Here is an 18500-nt window from a genome sequence, read left to right on the forward strand (position 1 = left end):
ATGTCAACAATATTCAAAGGAACCAATATTAACCATTTATCCCTAAAGGTTATGGTAGGGTATGGCAAGTGAAAATCCTTGTATCCCGTACCTTGATGTGGGTAAATCAGTAAGCCCTAATGCAAGTTTTAAATATGAGTCAGAAAGGTGAAAAGGATATAGACTAGGAGAGAAGAAAACTATTTTCATAGGTACACAAATGAGGAGGCAGATTTACCACTTAGACATAAAAGTAGAGAAGTGGGATTCCCATCTTATTAGGCTTTCAGCTTTTGAGAAATTCTGATCATTGTCACTCGAATATCTTAGATCCTAAAACTTTCTTTGTTGCAATTACCCAATAATGATCCATGCACCAAGGCTAGCATATGACAACAAACAAAGAAAAGAGATGTGAGAACTTATAACAAGGGGATAAGGTAAACTCGAAAGATAGATTAAAACAACTATGAAATATAGACATTTACTAAAATGTAGAATTAAAACCCAACATTGGGAGGGAGTGGCGAGGCTTCCACATGTTTTGACCAGCATGGATTACCTCTTCAACAAGTAACAATTTGGAAGCAATAACATGCTTGAAAAACAGAAATGTTAGTTAGGAATACATTGTCAAAGACACTCAATGGCAACACTTTAGGTTCTATGTGTACAAACTAAATAACAAACCACTAGCCACAAACCCTATTAGACCCACTCGTTCCATTCCTAGCCTTGAACACACTCAAGATAGGGCTTTATAGGTAGGACCAATGAAATCAGCCTCCAAGAACTATGTAAACAATTTTAAAACATGAAATTTAGGATGAAAGTGATCGATGTGGACATAATTGGTCTCCAAGCACCTTATCTTCAAGTGAATCATGCCCATGGAGAAACAAAGCATCGTTGGGCATTGATTATGAAAATGTGTGTAAAAAGTCCAAGGTTGCCATGACAACCCAACTAATTGACCAATACAGACATTCCCAAAGGAGTTCCATGAAGAGAACACCAAAGCCCTACAAGGAAAACTTCTAGATTACGTAATAATAAGGAATAGAGTTTTTAAGATTCAAGTAGAGAGTATCAACATACCCTAAGCTTATGATTTGACCTTTGGAAGAGTGCTTATAAAAAATGCCCTGCCTTGAGGGTCATTTAGCTCTGCAACTTGGTGCTTCAATTCCACAATGTTCCTCTTGCTATGCTCTCCCCAGATAAAGAGGCGGGGAAGGGGGGGGATAATGGTGGTTATTTAGCATTCTTCTTATTAATAAAATATATTTGTATTTCCAATTGCAAAGCCAAGAAAAAAAATTAAAAATAAAAAAAAAAAAAGAAGAAAAAAGAAGAAGAAGATTGGCACAGAGGGAGGGAACAATGATGCAAGATTCTAGCAAGCAATTTACCGTGAGTTCGAAGAAAAAAAATACTACCATTTATCTAACATATCACACAAAAACTTACCTCTAAGCCATAATGGAGCAATGTCACTATTGTGTCAATGTCCCCCTTCAATACCATACTCATGAATAAAATATATATCATGATTTCTATTGCATCCTCTGTTCACCTTTAATGGAAAAATAAAAATCACTATGTTGTTTAAAGTGGAAACTTCAATTATTCAATACCTATAAGATGCTGAAAAACAAATGAAAATGTATTCTTGAAAACTAGATTGAAATTAAATAGTGTAAATTGGTAGAAAGTTGACCTTGAGTGCTTTTTGCTAATTTTGAGAGTAGTCTCAAATGAATTTCTTTAATTCTCATTAGTCGAATGACTCTTCAACATCATTTAGGTCACCTATAGTAATAGACTGAAAATGCTCCACAAGTGTTGGTCGAAAAAAAAGTAGCTCTTTTGATACTTGATGCATAGTTGGACGAGATCGTGGGTTGCTGCATAAGCATGCAATCGCTATTCTCACAATAGAAATAAGATGCCTTGCAATATTCTGACTTAGTAGAAAAATAAGGCGTGGGTCTAATATGTCCCGTAATAGTATCTTTTGACCAACTGGTGATGTTAAAGAAGAGATGAGTTCCATTGGATGACTTCCCATAATTATTTCCAAGGCCACGACTCCAAAACTATATACGTCACACTTATCAGTTAATATCATGGTGTAAGCAAGCTCTGCAAGAGAAAAAAGAAAATGCCTTAGTGAAAATGTATAAACATGATAACAAATAATTTACAGTAGAAACAATAATTACTATAAATTTTAAATTTTATATGTGAAAGAGAATGGTCTAGGCATTGAAATAGCCTCCCAACAAAAATTGTTGAGGTAAGGCTCCGTAGGAAAACTTCCCCCCTCTACCTGAACTTTGTTTGTGGAGAAACCTTTGGTACGGGTTTACCATTTTTAAAGAGAATGATCTAGAGATACTAGTTGACAATTAATGCTCAAATTTTTAGTGATTTACTCTTTGTTAGTCCATATTTAAGAAGTCCAACCCTACTTTATATTTTTAATGTTTTTTTTATATTTTTTTCTTCTTTCACAAATATGTTTTATTTCTTTTCAACTTTTTCATCCTTCTCATACAAAACCCATTAAATATAATTATATGTATTTATTCTTTATTTCTTCATCCCAATTTTATCAAAATCGATTAAACATGATAATATGAATATTTTTACTTCCACTAAAGAAGAAATGAAAATATGAATAAAAAATTCCAAACAAAAAATTCACCATAAGATGAGGAAGTTTAAAAAAAAAATGCTTCTAATCAAGTTCAATATGTTTCTATGAACAAGGAAATAAAGAAAGCAAAAACTATAAATAAATAAAAAATTGCTTTAATAGATTAAACTGGTAAAAATAAAGAGTAATTGGGCATATAAATTATTAAGGAAAAAGAGAGGTAATAGTTTAATTTTCCTTTTCTTCTTTTTTGTTAGGTTATGAGGTTCTTTTTGGTCAGTTTATGCGCGCTTCGACTACATCATTAGGGTAGGTTTTATATATAATTTAAATGCACTATCAAGAGTAATCGAACCCCAGCATCTGCACTAAGAGGGTTGATTGTTGCCAATGCCCAATAGGCCAACTCTTTGGCGGTTAGTTAAATTTTTTTGCAAAGCTTTACTTCATATATTAATAAGTAACCTTGAGATTTATTATACTTCAAATTGGAGTCAATCTAATAGATTCTATGGCAAAAACATGCGACTCATGGAGACCTCTCTATGTCATTGAAAGAAATTTGTTCCTAATAATCAATCATTTCAGTATATTATCCATGATTTTCATAGGTAAAACATTATTTCTCTACTGTTCATGGTAACAAATTTTATTATGAGTCAAAATACAATTTCAAAAAACAATAAAGGATTAGTTAACTAGTCCACATAATTAATGGCTCCATTTGACAAGCCATTTGACAAAAATTAGAACCTGCTTCGGGACAGTTCTTGTATTTTAAAAAGGATAAAGATTGTGATTAAGTTATCTTAGTGCTTATTACTGTAGAAGATTTTAGCTTAAATGTCTTTATCTCTACAACTATAAGATTTATATTTTTATTTTTTTATTTTTGATAAACTTGGTTTTATGCATAGAAGAAATTACGATGACAACAACACATTTTGGATCAACATGGTAAAAGTCCTATCTCATGGTATGAGGATTCTACTAACCATTCAAGACTTAGCTCTGTTAAATTTCTAAAATATACTTTATGATATTAAGTGATTCATAAAATTCTACAGCTTTAGCCTTTCATAAACAATATAATTTTTTAACTTATTTAAAATTAATAAATATAACAGCCTTAGGGATATTTATTTTCTATCCAAAATTAAAGAGAAAAATAATTTATAAAATATAATAGGGTTGATCACGAAATGTAGAGGGGGTTTTTTTTTTTTGGATTCAAATGAGTAACTGTAATGTGATGACTTCCCCCCCCCCCCTCTTCCCAACCCTTTTTATATTTAATTTTTTTAAATGTTTCTAATTTTTTTTTTTTTAATTTCACCAAGGAACTTGAGATATCATTTAATTTTTTTTCTATTATATCACTTAACCAAACATAGCAATTGTACCCATCCTAATTTAACAGTTATCTATTCAATAAACTTTAAGAACTTATCAGGAAGTATAAGCTTCATAACATATAAATTACAACATGACAATTCAAAAATAATTACGATCAAATAAACCAAAATATAACTTTTAACAAATTTTTAATGATTATACATTAAAATTCCAAAAATTTAAATAGGATGTATGAGATTTAAAAGCATATATTTTCTATTTTATCCATATCACTTAAGTTTTTTTTTTTTTTTTTCTTCTATTAAATCACTTTAGCAAACATAACATTTATACACATCCTAATTTATATAATGCATTAATTCAATAAAAAAGAATTTAACGGTTATTCAGTCAAGAAACTTTAAGAACTTATCAAGTAGTATAAACTTTATAACATAAAATACAATGACAATTCTAAAATAATTACGATCAAAATAAACTAAAATATACTTTTTATAAAGAATTTAATGATTGTACATTAGAATTCTTAAAATTTAAATAGGATGCTTGAGATTTAAAAACATATATGTTCTCTTTTATCCATATTCATATACAGGTATTTCAATAGCCCAATTCAATAAGCACTACGTCTTAAATATCATACTAAAAATGAAGAAGGCCTATACAAATTACAATAAAAGTATCATAAAAAGTAAACGTAAAATTAAATACCTGGAGCAATATATCCTTGAGTTCCTTTAAGTGACGTCCAATTGGATGAGTTTGCATTTAAGAGTCTGGCAATACCAAAATCGGATACACGAGCCTCAAGTTCCAAGTCTAGCAATATATTTTTGCTTGAAATATCCCGATGAATTATTGGTGGAGTACAATCATGATGCAAATAGGACAAAGCATTTGTAATACTTTCAATGACGTTTACTCTTTTCAGCCAATCCAACTCCATTGTTGTTGCTTCATTGCTCAAGATATGTGCCAAACTTCCTTTTTCCATATACTCATAAATAAGAAACATGTATCGTGGATGTGAACAAAACCCGTAAAGTTTGATAATGTTTCGGTGCCTAATGTTTGTTAACACACACATCTCATTTTCAAAGCTTTCATCAATTATCACATTGCCTTCCAATGGATGAAACTTTTTCAAGGCTACCACATGACCTGTAGGTAGGACTGCTCTATAAACACTCCCATAAGTTCCAGTTCCAACACAATATTTGATGTCAAAATTCTCTGTTGCTTGGATTATGTCATCATAAGCAATCTTACCATCAAAATTCCATATTGACAATATATTGCCGTGATTTCTTCTTGTTGCTTCTGCTTTTCTTTTTTGATTACCTTTCTTCAAGAAGGAAACGATAGCAATAATTGCAAATGCAAGGATTGCTATTCCTATCAAAGAACCAATGATGGATATGGAGACTTTATGTCTATTTTTTCTATATCCTTCATTTATACTAGATCGATTGCAAGGAAAAAGACCTTGATATTCACCACATAACCCTTTGTTGTTACTAAATGTTTGTGGTGAAGCAGCATGTTGGAACACCTTGTTATTAGGAACTTCACCCTTCAATTGATTATAAGACAAATCAAGAGATACCAAGCTAACCATGTCTTCAAGAGAAGGGGATATTGATCCTGTGATAATATTGTGGGATAAATTTAAAACTTCCAACATTTTCAGCTTTGCAAATTCTGTTGGTATTGTTCCCCCTAATGAGTTATGGCTAAGATCCAAGGGATACTAGATCACAAATTTGAGATGGAATACTTCATCTCAATGAGTTGCAACCTAAACTTAATGAGATTAGTTTGGAGCATTGACCAAGTTTTGCAGGGATTGATCCGATTAGCTGATTTGATGATATATCTAGAACCTCCAGATTGATTAGTTTGCCAATTTCAACTGGTATATGCCCTAAAATTTGATTCTCATTTAAATTCAAATTGACCAATTTGGATAAGTTACCAAGTTCCTTTGGTATCTCGCCAACAAGTTTATTGAAAGAAAGGTCAAGTCGTCCAAGTTTAGTTAATTGACCAATCTCAACGAGTATCTTTCCACTGATATTGTTTCCAGAAATCTTTAGCACTGACAAATTCTTGCATTCTCCTCAATTTGCTGACAGCTCTCCATAGAGCTTGTTGTGACTCATATCAATGTAGTTAAGATGTGGGTGTACACCAAAACTATTACTTATATTCCCAAGAAATTGGTTGTCATCAAGTCTAACTCTCGTTATACTTGTACAATTTCTCAAGTCTGGAATAGGACCCAAGAGGCTGTTGTTTGCAACCACTAATTTTTGAAGTGATCTTCCATGGCATATTTGTTGTGGTAAGCTTTCAGATAAGAAGTTGCCAAACAAATCAATCTCCACAAGGGAAGCTTGGCTGCCTAAGTCTCCTGGAATTGGACCCGATAATTGATTCTCAAACAAGTAGAGATTCTCTAGTCTACTCAAATTAGCCAGAGAATGAGGAATTGGACCAATGAGCTTGTTTTCGGAGAGTCTCAAGTTAATCAGATTTTTCATATCTCCAACTTCTGAAGGAATTGGACCAGATAATTGATTCTCATACAAGTAGAGAGTCTCTAGTCTACTCAAATTAGCCAGAGAATGAGGAATTGGACCACTGAGCTTGTTTTTGGGGAGGCTCAAGTGAAATAGATTATTCATATCTCCAATTTCTGAAGGAATTGGACCAGATAATTGATTCTCATACAAGTAGAGAGTCTCTAGTCTAATCAAATTAGCCAGAGAATGAGGAATTGAACCAATGAGTTTGTTTTTGTAGAGTCCCAAGTCAATTAGATTTGTCATATCTCCAATTTTTGGAGGAATTGGACCAGATAATTGATTATCATACAAGTAGAGTCTCTCTAGTCTACACAAATTAGCCAGAGAATGAGGCAGAATGCCAAAAAGGCTATTGTTGGAGAGGTCGAGGTGGGTGAGTTTGGTGAGATTACCAATGCTCAAGGGTATGGATCCTATGAGTTCGTTGACAGTAAGATTGAGACGAAGGAGATCAGGAAAGGAAGAAAAGGTGAAATTGTGAAGCGTACCTTGCAGCTGCATTTGGAAAAGGTTAATCTCAACCACGCTTCCAACATTGTTGCAAGTTATGCCAAACCAGTTGCACGCTGATGATGAGGAAGTGAGGTTCCAAGAACCAAGAGCAGCAATAGAGTAGTTTTGAAGGGTGGCTTTCCATTTGAGGAGAGCCTCAGCCTCAGCCTTGACTTGGGTTGACGACTGAACATAATAGGATGTGCTACTTTCTGCAGCAAATGCATATGAAGAGAAGAGGAGGAGAAGGCAAATAAGAAACTCTGTTATGAGAGTTGGGAAGAAGAATAACAAGGATGGAGTAGTACTAGTATTGGAGTAATGAGCCATTTGTAACTTCCACTGTGGTTTGCAGTTTGGCGGTGTGGTTTTAGGCAGCTTCGAGTGTGTAATTTATAGAGAAATTAGCTTAGACCTATAGTACTCACATCACTCACATCGAAGAGGGGTCTTGGATTGGATTGCAAATTGCACATTGCACATTGCAGTGGGTCATCTTCTTCTACTGCTCCGCCTCCTACGTTCTCTTTATTCGTTTGGTCTTCAGTTCTTCCTCGTCTCTAAAGGTAGCTTTTAAAAGCAGTAGCTACGGCTTTTAGAAATGGTGCAAAAAGTGGTATGAACGTAACCTGCCATTCTGGTTGGTTCTTCACTTTTAAGTTTAATACCATTTTTAAGTTGTACCTCCTAAAAGTAGTGTCATTTCAAAAGAATTTAAAATATTAAATTGTTTTTATCTTCTTATTACTTCATGCAAATCATGTTGTCGACAATCTGTTAGTGGTAAAGTTAGGTACTTTATTGAAAGTGGTATGAACGTAACCTGCCATTCTAGTTGATGGACTTCAAGTCGTCTGCCCAAGTGGACGCCAGAGAGAGAGAGAGAGAAAAACTGAAAGGTAAGTCCATGGTGAGATATGTTGTGTATGAATTAGACATAGTCCATGCCCAAGTCATTCACTCTTGCTTTATCAAAAACACAACTTTTAAGCTGCCGTTGGAGACGGAAGACGATTTCTAAGCAAACAAAACCCAATAAAAAGAACCAAGACCGCTAATGACTTTTAAGCTCCCGTTGGAGACGGGGGAAAAGACTTTTAAGCTTGTGCGTGAGACAGGGAAGAAGAGGACACCACACCACTGTATGCCAACCATACATCTCTAGTAAGAAAAAGAACCAAGGTCTCAATTTTGAAGTAATTTTTTAAAAAGAAATTTATTCAAATTATTGAAGGAAATTAACTAGAGACACGGATTGACTTGGAAGTGGCTTGAAACAGACTCACAAGCCTAACCCAACGATCCAAATCTTACCTGAGAATCAACTATTTTGTTTTAGAAAGACGACTGACCAAATGTTCACCCAGGTCTAGCTGCTATAAAACACAAGTTAAAAGCATAAAATTATCATTATTTAAGTCTTCCACCTAAATATTGCATAAAATTATCATTACCAATTGAAATTTGCAATTAAAAATTTGAAGCTTGTCTTGCAATGAGCACATGTAATATATATATATATATATACATGCACTTGCCCTTCACATGGTGATGCTCAATCAATAGCAACAGAGACTTTTCAGCTGCCATAAGAAACGGGGAAGAAGACTTTTAAACAAACAAAACCCAAGAAAAAGAACCAAGACCACTAATATCCTGTTTAGTTGTGGTTTGGATCTATATCGCTACGTAGAATTATCAAGATTTCAGATTAACGTCTACAAACTCAGTTTTGAAGTAATTGTATAAAACGTGGTCAAAGTAAAAGAAATTATACATAAGGAAAATTTGATTGGCTTGTAAATAGTTTGAAACAATCTCATAGGTATCTATCTGATATAAGCAAACAAGAGGTGCTCTGCTTAGCCGAGAAACAATGATTTGTTTCTAATAAACCTGTATTTAATTAATAGTACAAAATAGAAGCCTTTGAGATACTTCTAAATTAGTGATTAACATGTGATTCCAGAGTAACATGTATAACATGTTGTTACAAACTTGAAAAAAACTAACAAAAATAGAATACATATATATATATATAATAAGGCTTTGTTAGATCCGAAACAAATATTGAATGCCAAAGTAAAAACTGAGAAATAGTAATTAAGCACTACATTGTAAAGTACAACCCGAAAAAGATAGGATCTTCTAACGACTTCAAAGCAGAGACTTTAACAATATATACAGTTGGGCCAAAACACGAACATTGAACACAAAAATGAAAGCTAACTAATGTATGTGCACAAGTAAACCTCATTGTATTTCTAGCTTTAGATTTAATTTGCCCAATTGTATTAGCATTTCAAGCACTTTATAATGAGCGTATATGGACCAGCACTAAAACAATATAATGCCAACCAAACATTATTAGCATAATATCCACAAGGGCAACCAGAATTTGTCTAGAATTTGAAACCAAATTGGACTACATAAAATTTGTAGTATTAATGCAAGCCTTAAAGCCCTCAACATGCAAGTGGTACACACATTTATAACGAACTAGGCAAAACGCATGAACCAAGATTCAAATCAAAAGCAAAGCATAGAGACACCTCAACTACCATTGATTGAGACACCTCAAGAGCTGCAAATACCATTGTAGCAATACCAGTTTGGAAGACAACCTGCCAAAGCCATAGCCCATTTCCTACCAATAACATCAGAGGCCTTCCACCTGCTAAACCTCCCAATAAGGAAGGAGACCACAGTCAAAACAACCAACAAGAACTCCTTGCAGTTCTGTTATCTTATGATCTTCCAGTATGAATATGACTGCTCCACTCAACATCCAAATCTGCATATTAATAAGGCCCAGAATAATAAACCACATTCAAACAGAACAATGTTGGATTTCTAAAAAAGAAGAGTAAATTAAGGCTATCTTCCAGTTTAATAGCAGCTCCATCATCTGTAGGAGGGCATGATCAAGCATGACCATTTGCAACTGCAAACTTGTGCTTTAGATGGGCTTAATTACTCACTTGCTGCAGCATTGTTCTTCAGCAAGTGATTTATTACCAACCAATTGATCTAAGATGGAGATTTATGCACCCTGCCGTGGACTCGGTTGAAAACTAATTACAATATCCTAATCCAGAAGTAATATAAATTCTAACTAAAACATACCACATGACCTCTAATGATATTTACCTCTAGTGATCTGTGCCCTCTAAATAAACTAAATAAACGATGACTTATGGGGTTGAAGGTCTACTTGCAGGTTTAGTGGAGAATAGGGGCATAATGGGAATAATGCAAATATTTTCAATATCTGACTATCTCAATTAGTTTAAATTGAATCACCTTCTATTCTAGGGGTAGTGTCCTATTTTTTTCATTTTTTCTTTAATCTTAATGTCATGGAACAAAAACTACAGAGGAACGATACCTTGTTAAGATAGTAACAAAGTCAGGTTGTACTGGGTTTTTTAAAACCTTTGTCTGGATCCCGAATATCCTATTTCCATCCTAATTGTAACCATATAAGACAGCATTGAATTGGGTCAGATTAAACACCTAACCCTAATCTTGGCGTTGACCTTGACCGTAGCTATAAAATAATAAAAAATGCATAATTCCATGTTATTGCTATACTTTTGCCAAAACTAACTTACTAAGTGGTAGGGTTGGGTTACGCCGGTCAAACACTCAACCCTAACCAGGTCCATTATCGTGGGCCAACTTTGTCAAATACTTACCCCTGACTCTAATTAGGTCCATTTGCATGCGCCAGACTTAGTCCAAACTAAATTTACCTCAGGGCGAAGTAGGGCAGATTTGGGCATCAAGGCCAAACTTGCACCCTTATCTCTTGTAACTTTTTGGAATAAAACAAATATTGTACAAAGACCAATAGCTTTCATTAGGGTTATTTAGCTCTTATAATTTAAGGAAGGGAGAGGGAGGGAGGGGAACATGACAAAAACAAGATTTAAACTAGGGGGATGGACGGAGTTTTATTTTCTTTTTTAAATAAAAAATATTTTTAATAAAATAAGTTTATCTTGATTAAGTACAACATGATTATCAAAATTATGTTCTAATAGTTTGGACTAAATACTAATTATTTGAAAACAAAGAGATTACATGTAATTTCAAAGTTTGATGAATAAAAATATAATTATTTAGTCACACTACACCTACAGGAATTACTGATAAATTTTTACATAAAAAAAAACCATCAACAGAAACCTGAAAGAAATTTCAGTGAAAGCTACAAGAGAAGGAAGACCATTAAATGCGTCGCTCTCAGATAATGAGTTTGAGTCTATTGATCAAAGACACCTTTCATTTTCTTCCTCTCCTTAGTCTTCCTTGGCATTTTGGAGCTTTGTTTCTCTATAATTTAACAGACCCTTTGTTTTCTTCTTCTTCTCTATCCTTTTCTATCTGAATTCATATGCAACTTACACTCACCAATCCTCATTATAAATAAAAAAACCATCAAAGGCACAAGAGATGTTATTCATGACTAAGAAAGCATTTCTTGATCGAAAGTAATCACCAAGTGAAAAACAGTAGATAAGAAAATGGGGGATTGAAATATTGATCAACCACTTAATTGACGAATGGTTCCCTGCTAAGGAATATTCTAGGTCAAGTCTACTTTTAAGAATTTGACATTTGATTAAGAATGCACATTATGCACCATTGAACGGGTAGCAAAGCTTATGGTTGTTATTGCCTAAACAGGTATGATCATTAACTCCTTTTATTAGTACTTATATAATTTTCAACATAGTTTCAATCAGTGGATTAATATAGGTCCATGATTGAGGAATTCAAGTCGATTGAGGGGTTCGACCCTATGTCTTCAAGATGGTTTAATAACAGCACAAGACAATAATAGGTCGGGATTACTCTCGCCTAATGACTGGAGAAGCTCTGGATCATTTCTCAGGGATCCCCGTAACTGTAGTTGCAAAGGATTTAGATTTTAGAGTCATGTCGTATTTAAGAAAGATACTTGATATCAAATCAAATAATACACTGAATCTACAAAACGGTTATGGAAACTAAATATCAGGCTAAGACTTATGCCAATTGGAGTCCTACATGTCAAGTGAAGAGAGAATCAAAGCCAGCATGGGAAGATCTAGGTTTTTATTTTATTTTATTTTATTTATTTATTTATTTATTTTTAAGAAGATTTTATTGATAAAAATTCACGAAGGGGGATACTTGTCAAAAATATTATAAAAAATTTTCTTTTAATTGGTCTGTGATTTTTTCTTTGTTAATTATCAGTGTTTAGTTCCGGCCTTTCAAGGAAGCATACCATTGTATAGTAAAATAGAGACAATTTACAGAAAGTAATGTGTTTGTTGCTACTTAACTAGTCGTATGGTTCTTATGTCAGTATGTAATGATAATGTATGGATAGAAATAAATTAGGAAGTAAAGTGAAATCTCGTTGATCACTGATTAGTGAAGATACTCATCGTGGCAACTAAAGCTTGATCCATTCTAATTGTTGATTCAGGTGGCCATCACTCAATGAAGAAACAATGGAATTGTAAGTTTATGTTTCAATGATGGAATTCGCAGGTTTTTGGAAACCTATGGAGATCTATTAAATCCTAGTGAGAAGAAATGGAGCAACTTATGAATTCCCCTTCATCTATCTTTTCTCAAGAGAGAATGAATAAAGTTTCATCACAACTAAACTTAGAGTTGGCCATGGAAGAGAACTTCTGAACAAGGCAATCCAATGGCTAAACATTTCTTTTTATCATGCTACAACCTTACAAAAAAGGCTCGTGAACAAGATATTAGCCATGAAATGAGAGGATATATGGTGCATGGCTCCAAAGCGAAGCAGACATTATCCAGGAGCACTTTTCCTTTATAAAGAGTGTTATGCATCTAATGGTGTTGATTAATCATCAGTACTTAATCATATTATAGATTGGACCTTTGGTGATTACTGAGATGAACTCTTTTCTTTTATATTCCCAAGTCTTGTGGAAGTTAAGGTGGCCCTCTTTTCCATGAAGCCTTGCAAATCCCTAGGTTTAGACGGGCTCCCCCGCCCCCATATCCGCCTTCTGTTGAGATTTCGGGATGCGGTGCAAATTGAGTTGTTAGATCTTGTGATGGAAATATTTATATCATAATATTTTCCGAGTCATTTTGACAAAACTCTCATTTGCCTCATGTCAAAGAAAGTGAAGGCCCAATCTATTGATAAGTTTAGACCGATTAGTTTGTGTGGGGGTGGCATTGAAGGTGTTCTTTAAATTAGTGGCTACTTGATTGAAGAATATCCTCCCCTCAATCATTGATATGCATCAAGGAACGTTCGTTCAAGGGAGATCCATCTCATAAAATTTTCTACTTCTCTGCAAAGCTTATCATTATATCAGAGGAAAGAATTGAATGATAATTTCTTGTGCAAGTCCTAATTAAGCTTGAATTTCATCTTGGATGGGTTGGTTAATGGCTAGTATTAAGTCTATATAGTTTAGCCTTATTGTAACTGGAAGCATCCATGGCTAGATCATTCCCTCAAGAGGAATAAGGTAGGGGATCCATTATAGATGGTCTTCTAAATCGTCAATGGAGCGAGATTTAAACGACCATCTACAAAGGTTATGCTCTAGAAAGTAGTGGGAGATACAAGCACCAAAAACAAGCTTGCCGATGGAGTCAACAATCGGAGACCCACCAAGACTAGAAATGATACAAGACCACTCACAATTCAAGTGTTGGGGCTGCCTATGATAGTACCAAATGGTGGACAAGGCAAGGAGCTAGATGGATTTGGTGGTGCAGCAGGAGAAGAATGGGGGAGGATGTCTTCAAAGTCAAATTGTAGAGGGTGCAAAGGGGGGGGGGGGTTAGGAATGCGGCAATGGATGAGAAAGGAGTGGGGTGGGAGGCAAGAGGTGAAGTCACTCCAATAGTGAAGGATTGCCTAAGGATATGATTCTTAAACCAGAAAATCTTGGACCAAGAGACTAATTGGAAGGTGGCTCTGAAGAAGTGCCAAGCAAAGGATGTAGAGAAGGCTTCATTCCCAAAGGGGACCCAAAAGGGGGTGTGACACGCATTCGGGTGTTGGAGGCTAGGGAGGGCTGGAAGGGATGAATGCATGTGGGAGAGGGAAGGAGGAAAATTGAGGGGAAGTCCTAAGTATCGAGAGATGAAGGTAGAGAGTGGGTGTCTATCGAGATCCCAGAGGAGTAAGCAGCTCGGAGGTCAAATCTAGGGAATACAACCACAAATGGATGCTAAGGGTTAAGCTAGAATTAAGTGGAGGACCCATCACCAGTCTAGACAGAGAAAGTAAAGAGAGAAAAGGACGAGGAGCTTCTTCCAAACCAGGAGGAATTGGAGGGTAGACATATGGTACAAAGAGAGTCTTAAGAAGATAGGAGTAGCCCAACTAATCTAGATGGGATCTTCACAGGAGAAAATTTCCACAAGAGCTTAAAAAGGCCAGCAAAATTGTTGTCTCAAATGCAACGGATGATGAGGCCTCCCTTAGATTTGGGCATGCACATCCCATTTGAGAGAGTGAAGGAATTTTTCAGTTTCTTGGCCTTTCCAAAGGAAGCTGCAAAAGAAAAATTCCATGGCAAAGATGCTAGAATTGGGCATATCCCACACCTGTAGATATAGGAAGATTGGAGGACAAATTGAAACAAGACAAGCTTACTAGCATAGGATAGAAGTTGGAGCTTTTCCCGTCCACCTTTCTCTTTAAGTGTGTGTAGCAGTCATGGTTGTCAAGGCGGCAAGACAACCAAAGCAATTGGGGCTCTGCCTGGGCAATTAGACGACAATGCAGCACCTAGGTGGCAATAAGGCGACCAAAGTGATTGGATCTAAATTTTTCAATACAACTACTTTTCAATATAACTACTTTCTATAATAAGCTAAACAAATATTCAATAGTTACATTCATCCAAAAAAACAAGTATTCAAGAATCATAGTTATGAAAATTATTCAAAAAAAGAACACAAAACATGAGTTCATCTCATCAAACCATGGTTTTCAAAGCCTCTGCATAGGCATTTACTGATTCATTGATTCTTGAAGTTGAGTGTGGCTCATGCTTCACATTTTGTTTCAGACGGGCATGAGGTCACTTTGGGCCTTGGAGTTCCTTTGCATATTGGGCGTCAATTAAGCGGTTCAAAATAAGGCGGTTCTTCAACTGCCTTGTTGCCTAGGCGGACACTTTGACAACCATGGTAACATTTCATGTGCAATGAGGACATTGCTTGAGATCTAGCGCTTGGAGACAAAGGCACTCTAATAAGCACTGTTGGCGGAAGCCAATGTCCCGGTCCCAAGGACTCATTCGGAGTGAAAGAACTATCTTAAGAAATGAGCAGGGATTTGATGGACATATCTCACAGCACAGAAAGCAGGGATCTTCCCTTATGGACTTATGGATCTAGTGGATTGCACCAATCTGGTCCAATAAGGGGCATAGTGATGGGCTGTGAGACGAGCTGGGAACAAGTCAAGGCCAAGGTATTTGATTGGGAGGGAGCCTAGGGAGGACCCAGTAACCTGAAGGAGGGAGGCCGAGATATCATCTAGCACCTTGAAGAGGTAGAGTTTGAACTTGCAAGATTCACTCTTAAGGCCAAAAGGACTTGAAGAGGTGAAGAGATAACATGATGGTAGAGAAGGAGAGAAGATCCACTTTGCAAAAGATAATTAGATTATTGATAACTCTATGAAATAGAGTTAAGATTGATAACTTTTATACTTGAGATGGCTTGATTTAGGAGTATTTTGTCTTTGTTTTAGTGATAGTATTCATTAGGTGTTGTCTTATTTAGTCTTAACATGTTACGTTTTGTTTAGTTCATTATTGTCACCATTACATGAATTTCCCTTCTTTTATGGATGAATTTGACTGTTTCTCTTTCTCTTGAAAATGTAAGTGATGATTCATAATAGAAGAACTTGTCCTTTAACTTTTTTGTAAAGTTGTTGCTGCATTGCTACAACAACGGAGTAGAATATTCTCAGATCCAATTCAAATGGAATTGACCAGAAAGGGCTAACTTAAGTGGACAAAATTCTTGTAAATACATGATGGTTTTCAGCCCTTGATCTCAGGAGGAAAGTTTTAATCCTATGGCCAGAATCTAACCTAATGATTGAAGACATTTATGGAAGAAAGAGAAGAGAGGAAAAGGAGGGATTGACACACACATTCGGCTAAGGGGGGAATAGAGACTTGGCTAAGAGGAGGGGAAGAGAGAACCAATGTTGGAGCTCTTGTGGAAGCAAGGAAGCTTTAGTTTCTTCATGTTTTTATAACTCTATCTTCTTACTTTCTAGTCTCATGACAACTATACTTGGTTTTATGCATTTGAATTCTGTTATGGGCTAAATCTTTGCTGTGTTGGGATGATAGTAGTACCTAAACCTGAATTTTGATATGTAATTAATCATGTGTTCTTTAGTTTTATTGCAATCCACTTTATTGTTAATGAATTCAGCATGTTATATTGACTAATTTCAGTTCTTGAATGATCTTTCTTGAATGAATGCTATGATTTCATTAATTGGAAAATTAATGGAGTCTAGGTGTTTGTTGAATTGTGTGAGTTAGCATAATCTTTAATTAGGTTGTGTTAATTAGTAGGTTGGGTAGGAATACCCAATTACCTCACATTACCATTGATTGGATTGGGTTTAAATTGCATTCTTAATTCAATTCTTCATAGGAATGTGCAGATTTTGTTTTAGGATGATAGCTTATGTGTATTGGAAAATACCTTATTGCCATTCATTCCAAGTTCTTGATTTATCTTGGGGTTGTAGTATTGCTTTAGTATTTGCATTATAAAATTCAGGGGAAGGGAAACTTGATTCCTAACACACTTTTCACTCACTAAGTCTCTTCTATTGCTTAATCTCCAATTTAGTTCATTAGTTTAATTAACTATCATTTGGTAATTTAGTTAGTCAATCACAAATCAACCTTGTTAATCTCATTTAAATCAATTTTACTTTTACATTGAAAGTTAAGGATATAATTCTCCGTGGGATCGATACTTTACTTATCATTTATTACTTGATTGCGATACGTATACTTGCGTAATATCTTGGTACACAAGCAACAAGTTTTTGCCGCCGTTGCCGGGGAATTTTGTCTTTGATAATTAGTGTAGAAGTAAGTTTTTGTTTTATCTACTGAAATTTCTTTGCTTTGATATTAGTCTTCTCTTATTCTCAGGTGCTTTTACCCTTGTATGAACAAGAGTTGGCACCCTTTGACATCGAAATAGAAAGGACATTTCGAGCTAGAAGAATGGAGCAACGAGGCCTAGCAGCAGTTCCAACAATGGCTGAAGCAGCGAGAAATGGATTGAATAATAATGAGAATAATATGGCAGCTGAGGTTGATGATAGAGATAGGGCCATCAGAGCATATGTTGTCCCCATGTTACATGAGCTGAATCCAAGCATAGTACGGCCAGATATTCAAGCACTACATTTTGAACTTAAGCCGGTGATGTTTCAAATGCTTCAAACTGTGGGACAATTCAGTGGGCTGCCAACAGAAGATCCTCATCTCCATCTTAGACTCTTCATGGAAGTAAGTGACTCTTTCAAGATACCTGGAGCAACTGAAGAGGCTTTGAGATTGAAGCTATTCCCTTATTCATTGCGGGATAGAGCAAGAGCATGGTTGAACTCCTTACCTCCCCAATCAGTAGCTACATAGAATGACTTGGTAGAGAAGTTCTTGATGAAGTACTTCCCTCCAACAAAGAATGCCAAGCTCAAAAATGACATAACTGGTTTTCAACAGTTGGACAGTGAGTCTTTATATGAGGCATGGGAAAGGTTTAAGGAGCTCTTGCGTAAATGTCCTCATCATGACATTCCTCATTGGATTCAGATGGAGACTTTCTACAATGGTTTAAGTGGACAAACTCGGTTCATAGTGGATGCATCAGCAAATGGGGCTATATTGGCAAAGTCTTACAGTGAGGCTTATGAGATTTTGGAGAGGATGGCCAACAACAATTACCAATGGCCAGCTGAAAGAGCTGCTGCAAGTAAGAGAGTGGCAGGAATTTATGAGTTGGATGCAGTGACAGCCTTAACTCCACAAGTATCATCCCTAACTAGTGGGCTAAAATCTGTGAACTTAGTTGCAGCTGTACAAACTCAACAAAATCCAGCAGTCTCTTGTACATATTGTGGTGGAGAGCATGTCTTTGATAGTTGTCCATCAAACCCAGAATCAGCCTACTATGTTGGTAATTTCAGCAAAGCTAATAACCCATATTCCAACACTTATAATCATGGTTGGAGGCAACACCCTAACTTCTCTTGGAATGGTCAAGGACAGAATGTAGGCCCATCATCTATCCCAAATCGACCTTATCAGCTGCCAAGTGCTCAACAACAAGTGAAGACTCAGCCTATGGAACCTTCTTCA

General features: G+C 35.5%; 1 non-coding gene and 1 pseudogene across 1 annotated transcript; both read right to left on the reverse strand.

The window, feature by feature from the left end:
* Nucleotides 1-1663: 1663 nt before the first annotated feature.
* Nucleotides 1664-7436, reverse strand: LOC149001897 (uncharacterized; annotated as a pseudogene).
* A 10395-nt stretch (nt 7437-17831) lies between these two features.
* Nucleotides 17832-17938, reverse strand: LOC149001898 (small nucleolar RNA R71). The gene has a single exon (XR_016170506.1). It is a non-coding gene; the product is annotated as a small nucleolar RNA R71 (small nucleolar RNA).
* Between the last annotated feature and the right edge of the window lie 562 nt (nt 17939-18500).

The sequence above is a fragment of the Hakea prostrata genome, chromosome 10 (genome assembly GCF_041222555.1).
Source record: "Hakea prostrata isolate BN-2017 chromosome 10, UWA_Hpros_2, whole genome shotgun sequence".
NCBI classification, from domain to species: domain Eukaryota; kingdom Viridiplantae; phylum Streptophyta; class Magnoliopsida; order Proteales; family Proteaceae; genus Hakea; species Hakea prostrata.